At 36.6% G+C, this 15,120-nt stretch overlaps 1 pseudogene; it reads left to right on the forward strand.

Annotated features, from left to right (window-relative positions):
* The first annotated feature begins 7,233 nt into the window (after positions 1-7,233).
* Positions 7,234-8,483, forward strand: LOC120211372 (annotated as a pseudogene).
* The last annotated feature ends 6,637 nt before the right edge of the window (positions 8,484-15,120 follow it).

Consider the following 15,120-nt stretch of genomic DNA (forward strand, 5'->3'; position numbering starts at 1 on the left):
TGTGTCACTTCTGAAAATTCCATGTGTCCCACGACAAGTGCAGCACTTGGCGCTTGTGTGAGGGCATGTTCTAGAGCTGTCTTCCACTCATACAAATCTTCTGATGTCTCTGTCTGAATTTGGAAGTAACAAGTATTCAAATTTCTCCTAAAAAACAAAAAACAATAGCTGAAACAATAGTCAGCTACACATGATGCACCTTAAGAGTGAAAGCCCGTCCATCAAGCCCGTCAGGAAACAATACTGTCAACAACTATTTATCTTCTCTAACAACAACACTGCAACGAAGAGGAACTATAAGCAAGACTATGATCACAAACCATAATAGAAAACGAGTAATTGCTATCCACACCTTCCGGAATTGTTCAAGTAAATACCCCCCAAAGTCAAATTAATTTCGCCCTCTCTTTCTGGTAAGACGCTCTGCAACAATAAACAATTAGCGTTTGTTTTAAGTCCTGAAAATAAACTTTTAACGATCATACAAAACATTAAAGTGAAGACAAGGGTCAGCTTGTGCTCTTTATATGGCAAAGCACATCAAAAAGTGAGAAAATCTACAACATTCATAACATGATGGTCTGCAACCGCTCCCCCAAATTCATATAATGATTGTGTCCCACTGTGTTCCATAAAATCAATCATATCCTGATCTTCCTATTCCATATGCAACAATCCTGAATGATTTAATACATGCTATTAATTCATTCCAACAGCTAAAGCATTGAAAAGACAAGGTACATACATATATATAAAAAGTGAAGGGAAAACAACTAAAAATTGAATATGCAACACCAATAAACGTCACACAACTATGAACTTAATTATCAGAAAACAGATTCCTAATGACTTTGGCATAGCATAGAAGTTAAAAAAAACAGTACAACAGATGGAATTCAGGGGGGGAAATGTAATATTATAATTACTAAAATAATGGAAACAGTGGTAAGTACTAACAGGATCACTTTTAAAGAACACCAAGGATGTGCGTGTGAGGATAAACCACCTCTTCTTCCAAGATTTCCAACTGATCCCTGCAGAAGTTCAAAACTTATAAAATATTTAAGTCAACTATGTCAATAGCAGAATCAAAGGAGTATTTGAAAAACCATTGTCACGTAACTAGGCTACACACATCAGAGAGGTGATTACAGGGAAAAATAAAAGAATGAGACCTCAATCCAGATCTTGATGTCAACAAAATATTAATATGAAAGATGGATGTCCTTCAAGATTTACACATTATAATTGATGTGTTGGGAAATAAACGAGTAATTTCCCTATAACCAGATTAGTGATAATGCAAAATAAAAGCGGAAAAATAATACCTGAAATTGATAACGGAGTTCAGCCAATTTTGTATATGTCTCCAGACTGCTGCAGATCTTTTACTAAAGAGAGAAAATTTACAGGTGTTTACAAAACATTCACTACTCACAAGAAGCTCTCTAGTATTGGGAGAAAGAAATTATTTGAGATGATTTTGAAGCTAAATGAGCTAGGGTATTTATAGTTGAAGCTTAAGGACTAATCTTTGAAAATACCCTAAAGTGCAATGACCAAAGTGCAATATACCCATTTCAAAAATTCAACAAATTTTATTGCCCTCAGCCGCACTTATTGATTTTTCCTCCAACAATCTCCCACTTAAAGACTGATTTAATATGTCTTCACACCTCGATCAATGCAACAACATTTCTAGTCTTGTTATTCTAGCATGGCAACTAAAGCTGAACACAACTTCAGTTTGTCCGTAGTCATCTTCTTTGTTAACATGTCTGCCGGATTTTGAGCTCCTCTAATCTTTTCAAGTTTCAAAATCTTATCTTCCAGAAGAGATCGGATAAAATGATATCGCAATTGTATGTGCTTCGTCCTGGAATGAAAAGACGAATTCTTCGCTAGATGGATAGTACTTTGACTATCGCAATACAAGACATTGTTTTCTTGTTTCTTGCCTAACTCTTCCAATAACTTTGGAGCCAAACCATCTCCTTGCTGGCTTTAATAAGGACATATTCTGCTTCAGTTGTGGAGAGAGCAACTATCTTATGTAGTTGAGAAACCCAACTCACTTCGGTTCCTCCTAGAGTATAGACATGTCTTGTAGTGCTCATTATGATGTCAATATTTCCGGCTAAGTCAGCATCTACATAGCCTATTAGTATTGTATCTCCACCTTTGAAATAAAGTGCTTTGTTTGTGGTACCCGCAGATATCTAAGGATCAATTGACTGCTTCCTAGTGTACCTTGCCCGGATTATTCATGTACCTGCTAACAGCTCCCACTGCTTGAGCAATATCTGGTCTGGTACAAACCATGGCATACATCAAACTTCCAATTGTTGAGACATACGACACCTTCACCGTGTGTGCACGTTCTTCCTCCGTCTTTGGTGATTGTTATTTGGAGAGTCTAAAATGAACACCTAAAGGTGTACTTACTGTTTAGCATCTTGCATGTTGAACCTGGAGAGTACTTTGTTGATGTACTCAGCCTGTGATAACAACAAAGTCCCCGACTTTGTGTCTCTTTTAATCCTCATCCTAAGAATCTGCTTTGCAACGCCCAGATCTTTCATTGCAAACTACTTCGACAAATTTTACTTCAAGTTTATAATCTCTTGCATGTCTGAACCTGCAACGAGCATGTCATCAACGTACAACAATAAAATAATGAAACTATTGTCGAACTTCTTGATGTAGCAACAATGATATGTTTGGCATCTGGTAAAACTACTACTACTCATGAAGCTATCGAATTTCTTGTACCACTGTCTAGGAGCTTGTTTTAAACCATACAAGCTATTCTTCAACCTACATACCAGGTTTTTCTTCCCTGCCTCTATGAAGCCTTTTGGCTGCCACATAGATTTCTTCCTCCAATCACCATAAAGGAAAGTTGTCTTTACATCTAACTGCTCAAGATGTAAATTCTCTACAGCTATAATTTTCAACACCAGTCTGATTGTAAACAGTTTTATGAGTGGAGAGAAAATTTCATTGTAGTCAATATCTCATTTTTGATTAAAGCCTTTGACAACCAATCTTGCTTTGTAGCGTTTGCTCCCATCGAACACTTCTTTGATCATGTAAATCCATTTGTTATGGAGTGTTTTCTTGCCTGGTGGTAATTCAGCTAATTATCACGTCTGATTTGACATAAGCGAGTCCATCTCATCTTTCATGAAAGACTTCCGCTTGACTGAATCCTCCACCTGCATTGCTTCATCATAGCACTCTGGTTCACCATTGTCAGTCAGCAACAAGTAGTGCAAAGAAGGCGAATAACGCTGGGTTGGTTTAAGAATTCTGGAGGAACGTCTTAGTTCCGGTGTGCCTGGTTCTTCTTGAACTGCTTCAAGTCTGATCTGAACATCATTTCCAGAAATCTCCTCGAACTCAACAAATTCCTTTACTTCAGCTTCGGTATTGGAGCTACTTGATTCTATGGTTAACCTGTCTTTGTACATCACATTCTCATTGAAAATGACATCTTTGTTTCTGATGATCTTCCGATTTTCGTAGTCCCAAAACCGATAACCGAACTCATCACCACCATAACCAATAAAGACACATTTGTTGGACTTAGCATCAAGTTTACTTCTTTCAGCAGAATTTATGTGTACATAAGAAATACAACCAAACACTCTTAAGTGTGAAAGGTTTATTTCTTTTCTGCTCCAAACTTCCTCTGGTATTCCATCATCCAAAGGAACTGAGGGCCCACGGTTGATCAAGTAAGCTGCAGTGTTGATAGCTTCAGCCCATAGCAATTTGGGCAAGCTGACATATATCATCATGCTTCTGGCACGTTCATTCAGAGTTTTGTTTATGCGCTCTGCTACGCCATTTGCTGCAGTGTCATGGGAACTGTTGTCTCCATCTTGATCCCATTGTTTGTGCAGAAATCTCTAAATCTATTATTTCTGTACTCTCCTCCATTATCAGACCTCAACTGCTTGACTTTCAAACCAGTCTCATTTTCCACCATGACCTTCTATTTTCTGAAGGTATCAAAGACTTCTGGTTTCTTCTTCAGAAAATAAATCCTCACCTTTCTTGTAGAATCATCGATGAAGGTAACATAATATAGTGAGCCTGCAAGAGATGGAACTGGAGATGGTCCCCATACATCAGTATGAACCAACTCTAACTTTTCTGCCTTGGGTGTCTTGCCAATCTTTGCAAAACTGACTTTATTTGTTTGCCAAAGATGCAATCCTTGCATAGTCTGATATCTACACTATTTAGATTCGGCAGCTTTCCTTTTTACAAAATTGTCTTCATCCCTTTCTCGCTCATATGATCAAGCCTTTGGTGCCATAGGTTTGATTTTCCATCAGCATCTGTTACTGTAATGATATTCTCTAAATTTGAGGTTATATAGAGAGTACTAGTCTTCTTACCACGAGCAATGACGAGTGCTCCTTTGGTAATCTTCCATTCACATCCTGAAAAGGTTGTACCATATCCTTCTCCATCAAGTTGTCCTACAGAAATCAAATTTCTTTTGAGGCCAAGAATATGTCTCACTCCTTTTAGCTTCCATGTGGTCTGGTTTGGCAACTTTAATTGGATGTCTCCTTTTCTGACGGTCTTAAGGTTTTATCATCAGCTAGATGACATTCCCAAAATCACCATTGACATAGTTCTCCATGATTTCTTGGCATGGAGTGGAGTGAAAAGATGCCCCTGAATCCAAGATCCATAATTCAATCAGACTGTTGATGCTTAGAATTATGGCATCACCTGTGTTCTCTGTCATGTTAGCAGATTCCTGTGCGCTGGTATCTTTCTCAGTGCTCGACAATATCTTTTAAAATGACCATTTGCCACAATTATAACAGGTAAAATCTTCTTTCTTGTTCTTGATTTTCCCCTCCTAGATTTCGATCTGCCACAATTTGAATTTCTTTATGAATTTCTCCCTCTAGACTCCGTGTGCAAGGCTGATGAGCTTGATGCTTCACCCTCTCCGTCAAATTTCTTCAATACCTCCCGAACATCGTCAAATTTTAATTTGATGTTTCTCGACGAGCTGCTGACTGTTGTAATAGCATTCCAACTGTGTGGTAAAGATGATAAGAGAGTTAAAGCTCGAACTTCATCATCGAATTCAATTTCCACGTAACTCAACTGGGTTGTAATTGTGTTGAGTTCATTTAGGTGTTGAGTCACTGATGCCCCTTCTGCCATCCGCAAATTGAATAATCGCCTCATCAAGTGAACTTTGTTTGAGGCTGATGGCTTCTCATACATACTGGAGAGAGACCTGTCGTGGTATTTCCCTTTGCTATGCTGAAAGCAATATTGTGGGATAACGTCAGTCGGATAACTCCGAGGGCTTTCTGTCGAGAAGAGCCCAGTCTTCATTCTTCATGCCCTCTGGTTGTTTTCCTGATAGAGGTTGTTATAGATTTTTCTGGTACAGAAAATCTTCAATCAAAATCTTCAAAAAGCCAAAGTCTGCACCATCGAACTTCTCAATTTTCACATTCCCTTCGTCTGCAGTCATCGCTCCAACTCGAATCTGGTTTCTTTGGATCGTTTCTGAATATTTATGTGAACCGCTGTATATTAGAACACCTTTGTCGATAAATTCGTATCACCGACAAAATTAGTGAGAATGCGAAATAAAAGCGGAAAAATAATACCCGAAATTGATAGTGGAGTTAAGCCAATTTTGCCTACGTCTCCGGACTACTGCAGATCTTTACTAAAGAGAGAAAATTTACAGGTGTTTATAAAACACTCACTACTCACAAAAAGCTCTCTAGTATTGAGAGAAAGAAATGATTTGAGATGATTTTGACGCTAAATGAGCTAGGGTATTTCACTACAGCAAAATTGTTCTATAGCGGCGTTTTTAGCGGCGTTTGGAGAGTAAACGCCATAAAATTTAAGCATATAGCGGCGTTTATAATTCAAACGCCACAAAATAATACTTTAGTGGCGTTTCTTCAACAAACGCTGCGATAGAGTTGTACTTTAGTGGCGTTTTTATACAAACGCCGTAATAAGGATCGTTTATAATGGCGTTTTTCTAACAAACGCCACGATAGATTAGTATGTTAGTGGCATTTTTATACAAATGTCGTAATAGGGTTAGTTTATAGTGGCGTTTTTCCAACAAACGCCGTGATAAAGAGTACTTTAGCGGTATTTTTTATACAAATGCCGCATAGGGTTTTTTAGCGACGTTTTTTGTAAAAAAAATACCGTGACAACGTAGTACTTTAGCGATGTTTGTATAAAAACGCCGCTATATACTTTAACTTTTAGTGGCGTTTTATAAAAACAAACGCCACAAAAAGATGAATTTATATCAAACCTATACCCCTTATCCTTTTTCCTCTCTTCTTTTACCTATTTATTTCCGCCGCTACTCTTTGTTTTCATTTCATAAAAAGAAATTAAATCATTTCCCCCCAACAAGGGCGAAATTCTTTGGCTTTACCATCACCTCTGAAATGAAATGGGATATGGAGATCGAAGAAATCGAGGCGGTTCTCGAGAAGATCTGGAACTTACAGGATAAGCTTAGCAATGCCATTCACTCCATTTCGCGAGCTCACTTTCTAAATTCCATCAAAGCCCTCATAAAATCCGACAAGAAGAAGCTCTTCAATGACGTCGACAACGATAAACGGAATGGCTCAATGTATGTCCTAGCGTTATCTTTGAAGTTCCCTTATTTAAAGTTATTATTCTTGGTACCTGCGGGTTCAAGATCTGGGGGGCATTTGTTTTTTCGTGATAAAATTGAGTTCTTCTGCATCTTTTTTTGAACTGCGTTTTAGGTAATTTAATTCCATAAATTTGGATAATTTTGTTTTATTGGTAGGATTTTGCATCAGGGTTGGTTTTAGATCTTGTTGACAACATCTCTTTCTTTGATTGAATGATTCTTCGTTGAAGGTTCGAAGTCTTGACTTTTCTTTTGATTTTATTGCCATTTTTTCTTTTTTGTTCAAACTATTCATTGTTTATCTTAAGATATTGCAAATTGTTTAAAGAAAATTTCATTTGAATTATATTATCTAGGTTTCATGCTTTGATCAATCTACTATTCCTTGTTTCATCTTCACTAGTTTTGTTTCCCTGTGTATGTATTTCTGGAATCTAAAGAACAATTGCTTAGCTATTTCCATTACAAATTTGTATAATGGTGGAAGTTAATTTTGTGTTATTTTGTTTGTTTGTTTGTTTAGGTTTATAATAATTTGCAAAATGGAAGGTATTGTTGTTAGAAGGGTCATTCCATCAGACAACAGTTGTCTTTTCAATGCTGTTGGGTTAGCTCATTAAACTACTAGATCGATAACTTTCCGTTTTAACTTTTATTGGTTCGATTAGTGTGATTATTGTTCATTTGAGATCGTTTTTCTTCATTTCCTCGTGTTTAGGTATGTTATGGACCATGACAAGACAAAAGCTCCAGAATTGAGACAAGTTCTTATATGTTTATTCTCATGATTTTTTGTCAAAGCGCTTTGTTTAGGTCATTTTATTATTGCATGGAAACTAAAGACGTATATCGAAACTTTGTCTGCAGTTTATGTTAGCTAATGAATTCTAGTATTTAGACTTCGATCTGTGGATAGAACCGTTACACAATACTAAGCTTTATATGTTGGTATTCAAACCCATACAGTTGGGGCTTTTATGGGAAATGTTCAAGATTATTGTGCTTAGCTTTGTTCTGTTTACTGTATTACTACTATAATCTCTGATGCATCTACGAGAGGTATGATATACTTCACATTATTGAGCCGTTATCATTATACGCTGCATGCATCTTGGAATGCCAAATTAGATAGATCACTCAACATGTTTTAGTTTGAAGGTGGAAATCTATGAGCATACATAAAGTGTCGATATAAAACCATTTATCCTTACCGTTTTAAGTGTTGTTTCGTTTTCTTAACCTAGTGTGATTGGTAACTGTTTGAAGGTTATGGCAGTAATGGTGTCAAGTGATCCAACAAAATATTCCAAGGCGTTTCTCGGAAAGCCAAATGCAGAGTATTGTGCATGGATTCTTGATTCGGACAAGTAGGGTGGTTAGTTGAACCCCCCCCCATGTCCATTCTTCTAGTTATTATTCATTTTATCATAATCTATTTAGGATAATCTCACTGACCTGGGCATGTTATTTTCTGTTTGAATGCGCCATTGAGCTTTTAATATTAACAGATTATTATGGTCATGAAATTACAGCGTATGATATTCAGATAACACGTTGTGATTTGTATGGTCAGGTTAGAATGCTGATGTTGTCACTCTTTTTGTCTCGAGTGGTTAATTTTTTTTGTTATCAATGCTTACTCTCATCTTCTTTTTAAATGTGGCCTTCATGACAGGAAAAGAACTACTCTGAAAGAGTCATGCTGATCTATGACGGTCTCCACGATGATGCATTGGCAGTATGTTGTTTCGTGACCAGTTTATTATTTTTTTGAGGCTGTTCATATTGTCTCCTTTCAAACTAAATGAACAACATGAATAAAACATTAACGGATAATAAATTGCTATGAAGGAAACTTTGAGAGAACCTATATGGAATTATGACTTTTAATTAGGCACATCAAATGTTGATTGTGTTCTTTCGTAATGTTTATTTTCATTTCTTGTTGCTGCCATTCTCCTTTGTATGCTTATGGTTTTCTTGTTTCGTAATGTTTCGGTTTCTTGTTGCTGTCATTCTCCTTTGTATGCTTATGCTATTAACGCCTTCAAGGAAATGGACATTGGCTCCCTGGATATTGGGGATTTTCTAGGTAATCTCTCTTATTGCTCCATTATTTTCCAAAATCTCTGTTCTTATTTCAGTGTGTTCACTATTGTTCCCTATGACTTTCAACAATTGGTGCAATATTTGCTGCAACATATTTTGTTTGCACACTGCAGGTATTCATAGATTAAAATTGTGCTAGCTTTTTTTCTAAATTGAAACTAGAATACTAAACTTGCTAAAATCGAGTTGTTTTTGTCTGATGGTGCAGGTGCTTAGTCAATATGAGACTCTGTTACTTTACATTATGGTTTTCGGAGAGAGTGTTGTAAATGATATAACATTTGTGGTACTTTTCAATGCAATCCAGAGTTTTTATCTCACAAATGTCAATCCTAAAATTCTAGTGAACAATATTTTTTAAATTGAAAGTGAAAGAACTTAGACTAAATTCTAGAGAACTATGTTAAACTATATTACATTTAATTTAGTGTTTATAAATTTTAATTTATTTTGTTGTTAAGTATTTTTCTGCATAACTTGTATCTTAATTAAAATGTATGGTTGTTGTTAATTAGATAAAGCTACATGATATTAAATTTAGGTAATGTAGAGCAGAAATGAAATATGCGAAATCAATTAATCTTAGCTAAAGAAAGGTAATTAGCGGCGTTTGTATCAAAAAAATGCCGCAATAGATATGATATTTTGCGGCTTTTGTATCCAAAAACGCCGCCATAGATCTGACCTTTTGCGGTGTTTACTCCAAAACGCCGTTATAGATATCAACCTTTTGCAGCGTTTGTTCAAAAAACGCAGCTATAGATTTTACCTTTTGCGGCGTTTGTATCCTAAAATGCCGTTATATATATCAACCTTTTGCGGCGTTTGTTCCAAAAACGTCGCTATAGATATTGACCTTTTGCAGCGTTTATTCCAAAAACACCGCTATAGATAGCGACCTTTTGCGGCGTTTGTTCCAAAAACACCGCGATAGATCTTAACCTATTACGGCGTTTTTTGTTCTCAAACGCCGCTAAATTTAGCGACGTTGGTATTGCCAGCGTTTCTTGCGGCGTTTTCCTATCGCCGCAAGTGCTTTTAACGGCGCTTAAAAACGCCGCTAAAACTCTATTTTGCTGTAGTGTTTATAGTTGAAGTTTAAGGATTAATCTTTGAAAATACCCTAAAGTGCAATGACTAAAGTGCAATATACCCATTTCAAAAATTCAACAAAATTTATTGCACCGATTCCACCCCCAGTCGCACTTAATGACTTTTCCTCCAACATGATGGAGCAAAACATGATCCTTCACTTCACGAACACATATTGAAAAATTAGTATCGATATCACCAATAAAGAAGAACAAACATTTGAACATGATTTTCCAAGAAGATAAAAAAACATAGGTATGTTAATATATGGATACCTACATACACAAACACGGTGAGAGAATAAATTAATAGGTGTAGTACTGATACATATATGTGCACATACAAACTACTGATGCAATTTATACACAGAAAGCTACTCCAAATAAACAACCTGGTTTTCCTTATCATTATAAATAAATAGATATAAGTATTAGTTAAAGCTATAGAAGCTATGGACGTATAGTAAACTATGTTGAAAAATCAATGCACGAAAGTGCATGTAGAAAAAAGGGAATAGAATTTGTCAAATTTAGGGGGGACCGAAAAGTAGTTGGAATTGTTGATTTTTGAAAATGGTAAAATATCAATTTTAATCATTGTACTTTAGGGTATTTACAAGATTAGTCCTTAAGCTTCAACTATAAATACTCTAGCTCATTTAGCTTCAAAATCATCCCAAATCATTCTAGCTTTATCCCAATACTAGAGAATTAGAGAGTTTTTTAGAGTTGTTTTTTTTCTTTTTATCAAGAGAGAATTATCATTGTTTTCTCCTTGGTAGATCGTGAGAAGTTGTAATTTATATTTTTCTCATAGTGAAATTCTTCTACCGTTGCCTGTGGTTTTACCCTATTTTATTTAGGGGTTTTCCACGTAAAATTTGTGTCTTCTTTATCTTCATTTTATTTTCTCAAATTATCAGTTGTGATTTGCTCTATTCGATAGCCGTATTCTGTAATAATTGGTATTCGAACCATATTTGAGTGTGTAATATATTCTTATTGTCTTTATGGTTGCCACCAAAATGTGGATCCTCCAACATAAGAAAGTAAAAATGTATTACTCATTCTTTGAAGGTTCTAGAGAACTATTCATGATAGTGAAATAGTGGGAGCTATCCGTAATATAAGCTATGGTAACGAAATTTGATATTGAAAAATTCAATGGGAGAAATTTCTCATTATGGAAATTGAAGATGAAGGTCATCCTGAGGAAAGACGGTTGTCTAGCAGCTATCACTGAAAGACTGGTAGATTTCACAGATGACAACAAATGGATCAAAATGGACAGGAATGCTATGGCAAACTTTCATCTAGCATTAGCAGATGAAGTATGGTCAAGCATCGAGGAGAAGAAGACAGGTAAGGAGATATGAGATCATCTCACCAAATTGTACAAGGCCACATCATTGCACAATAAAATTTTCCTTAAGAGGAAATTGTACACTCTCCGTATGCCAGAATCTACTTCGGTGACGGAGCACTTAAACACACTGAACACGTTATTTCCTCAGCTTACATCCCTAAGATATACAATAAGAGAACAAGAATGTGTTGAACTTCTACTTCAAAGTCTACATGATTCGTATGATCAACTCATCATCAACTTGACAAACAGTAATGTCACCAGTCTAGTCTTCGATGACATTGCAGTTGTTGTTCTACAAAAATAAAATCGGCGCAAGAACAATGAAGACAGGCAAGTAAATCTACAACAAGCAGAAGCGTTGACAACGATGAGAGGGAGATCAATAGAACGTGGCCAAAGCAACAGTCACAAACATAGTAGATCGAAGTCAAGAAGCAAGAAGAATTTAAAGTGCTACAACTGTGGAAAGAAGGGTCACTTGAAGAAGGATTGTTGGAGTCTAAATAAAAACTCCAATCCACAAGGCAATACCGTAAACACTTCGATGATGGAGATGCTCTATGTTGTGAAACGTCAACCACCGTGGAAGGTAGAAAGAGATATGCAGATATATGGCTCATTGATTCGGGAGCAACATATCACATGACCTCAAGAAGAGAATGGTTCCATCATTATAAACCTGTCTCATGAGGATCTTTGTATAGTTGTAATGATCATGCCTTAGAGATCGTTGGTGTGAGAACCATCAAATTGAAGATGTATGATAGAACAATTAAAGTTGTTCGAGATGTGCGACATGTGAAAGGCCTGAAGAAAAATTTATTATCCTATGGATGTGGATAATAATGCAAGCAAGATTGAAACACGGAAATGAATCATGAAGGATTATGTGGAGCGCTTGTGGTGCTAAAAGACAAAAAGATAGCTACAAACTTGTACATGCTGAAGGGAGAGACTTTACTAGAAGCAGAAGCCTTTGTTGCCTCATGTAGTTCAGATTTGCAATGCTATGGCATCAGAAACTTGGACACATGTCAGAACAAGGAATGAAGGTCCTTGTGGAGCAAAAGCTACTTCTAGGCTTAACAAAGGTATCACTTACTTTGTGTAAGCATTACATAACAAGTAAGCAACACCGGTTGAAATTTAACACGTCAAATTCTAGAGGCAAAAGTGTTCTAGAATTGGTTCATTCTGACATATGGCAAGCACCAGTTACATCCTATTAAGAAGACGTCAGATATGTTTTTCACTTTCAAAAACTTCAAAGCACGGGTGGAACTTGATTCTGGAAATAAGATCAAGTGTTTCAAAACAGATAATGGAGGAGAATACACAAGTGAAAAATTTGATGACTTTTGCAGGAAATAAGGCATCAAAAGACAGTTCACAGTGGCGAACACTCCTCAACAAAATGGAGTGGCAGAGCGGATGAACAGAACCTTGTTAGAAATAACAAGAGCAATGTTGAGGGATGCATGCCTAGAAAAATCATTTTGGGCAGAAGTAATCAATACCGCATGTTATTTGGTAAATCAAGCTCCATCAACTGCAATAGAGATGAAGACACCAATGGAGATGTGGACTGGTAAACCAGCTGATTATTCAAACCTACATATATTTGGAAGTATTGTGTACGTGATGTACAACTCCCAAGAAATTTCAAAACTGAATCCAAAATCTAGGAAATGCTAATTCTTGGGGTATGTTGATGGTGTAAAGGGGTATCGCTTGTGGGATCCCACTGCCCGCAAAGTGATCATCAGCAGGGATATTATCTTTGTAGAAGATAAACTACAAAGAAAAGAAGACGATGATAACACTGAGAAGTCTGAAAAGTCAGAGACTACACAGATACATGTGGAAAATGAGCTTGAACAAGTTGATTCTTCTGAAGTAGAACCAGCACATGGTAAACAAGAACCAGAGAGTTTTGAAGCTCCAACAACTCGTCAATCAGATCGTGTGAGAAGATGTCCCAATTGGCACTCAGATTATTATAGAAGGAAATATTGCATACTGCCTTTTAACAGAGGACGGTGAGCCATCAACATACCAGGAGGCAATAAACAACTCAGATGCTTCACTATGGATGATGGTGATGCAAGAAGAAATTGAAGCCCTTCATAAAAATAATACATGGGACCTTGTGTCACTACCACAAGGAAGGAAACCAATTGGTAACAAATGGGTCTTCAAAATCAAGCGAATTGTGACGATCAAGTGGAGAGGTATCGTGCAAGACTAGTGGTTAAAGGATATGCTCAAAAAGAAGGTATTGATTTCAATGAAATCTTTTGTCCTGTGGTTCGACTAATAATAGTTCGAGCAGTCTTGGCAATGTGTGCTACATTGAACTTACATCTAGAGTAGCTAGATGTTAAAACAACTTTTCTTCATGAAAATCTTGAAGAAGAGATTTATATGCTCCAGCCTGAAGGTTTTAAAGAAGAAGAAAAGAAGAACTTGATTTGCAGGTTGAACAAATCTCTGTACGGTCTAAAGCATGCGACGAGGTGTTGTCATAAGAGATTTGATTCCTTCATTATGTGCCTTGGATACAACAGACTTAATGCAGACCCTTGTGCTTATTTCAAGAGGTTTGGTGATAACGATTTGTTATATTGATGTTGTATATGGATGACATGTTGGTTGCAGGACCCAACAAAGATCATATTGAAGAATTGAAGGCACAACTGGCTAGGGAATTGAAATGAAGGACTTGGGATCAACAAACAAGATTCTAGGGATGCAAATTCACCGAGACAAAAGTAATAGGAAGATTTGGCTTTCACAAAAGAATTACTTGAAGAATATCTTGTCAAGATTCAACATGCAAGATTGTAAGCCAATTTTTACCCCTCTTCCTATTAACTTCAAATTATCCTCTAGTATGAGTCCTAGCAGTGAACAAGAGATGATGGAGATGTCTTGAGTGTCGTATGCATCGGTAGTGGGAAGTTTAATATTCGCTATGATATGCACAAGACCAGACATTGCACAAGCAATGGAGTGGTTAGTTAGTACATGAAAAATCCAGGAAAAGAGCGTTGGAATACAGTGAATATGATCCTAAGATACATCAAAGGGACCTCAAATATTTCATTATGTTACGGAGGATCAAACTTACTAATCAATGGGTATGTCGATTCTGACTATGCAGGGGATTTGGATAAAAGCAAATCTACAACAGGATATGTTTTCAAAGTTCTTGGTGGAGCTGTAAGCCGAGTTTTAAAATTGCAATTAGTTGTGGCTACATCCACAACAGAGGCAGAATATGTAGCAGTTACACAAGCCAGTAAAGAAGCAATTTGGTTGAAGATGTTATTGGAGGAACTTGGGCACAATTAAGAGTATGTCTCTCTATTTTGTGACAGTCAAAGCGCCTTGCATCTAGCAAGGAATCCAACATTTCATTCAAGGACAAAGCACATACGAGTTCAATACCATTTCATTCGTGAAAAGGTGGAAGAAGAGACGGTAGATATGCAGAAGATCCATACTAAAGACAACATAGCAGATTTCATGACTAAGGTGATCAACGCTGATAAATTTACTTGGTGTCGATCCTCTTGTGGCTTGTCAGAATCGTAAGCAACATGATGATACAAGGTAAAAAGAATGGTGTGAAGATATGATTGTTCCAATCAAATCTTCAAGTGGGAGATTGTTGAAAAATCAATGCACCGAAAGTGCATGTGGAAAAAAGGGAATGAAATTTGTCAAATTTAGGGGGAACCGAAAAGTAGCTGGAATGTTGATTTTTTGACAATGGTAAAATCTCAATTTTAGTCATTGTACTTTAGGGTATTTACAAGATTAGTCCTTAAGCTTTAACTATAAATACCCTAACTCAT

This window comes from Hibiscus syriacus, unplaced genomic scaffold, assembly GCF_006381635.1.
Source record: "Hibiscus syriacus cultivar Baekdansim isolate YM2019G1 unplaced genomic scaffold, ASM638163v2 tig00000715_pilon, whole genome shotgun sequence".
Lineage (NCBI taxonomy): Eukaryota > Viridiplantae > Streptophyta > Magnoliopsida > Malvales > Malvaceae > Hibiscus > Hibiscus syriacus.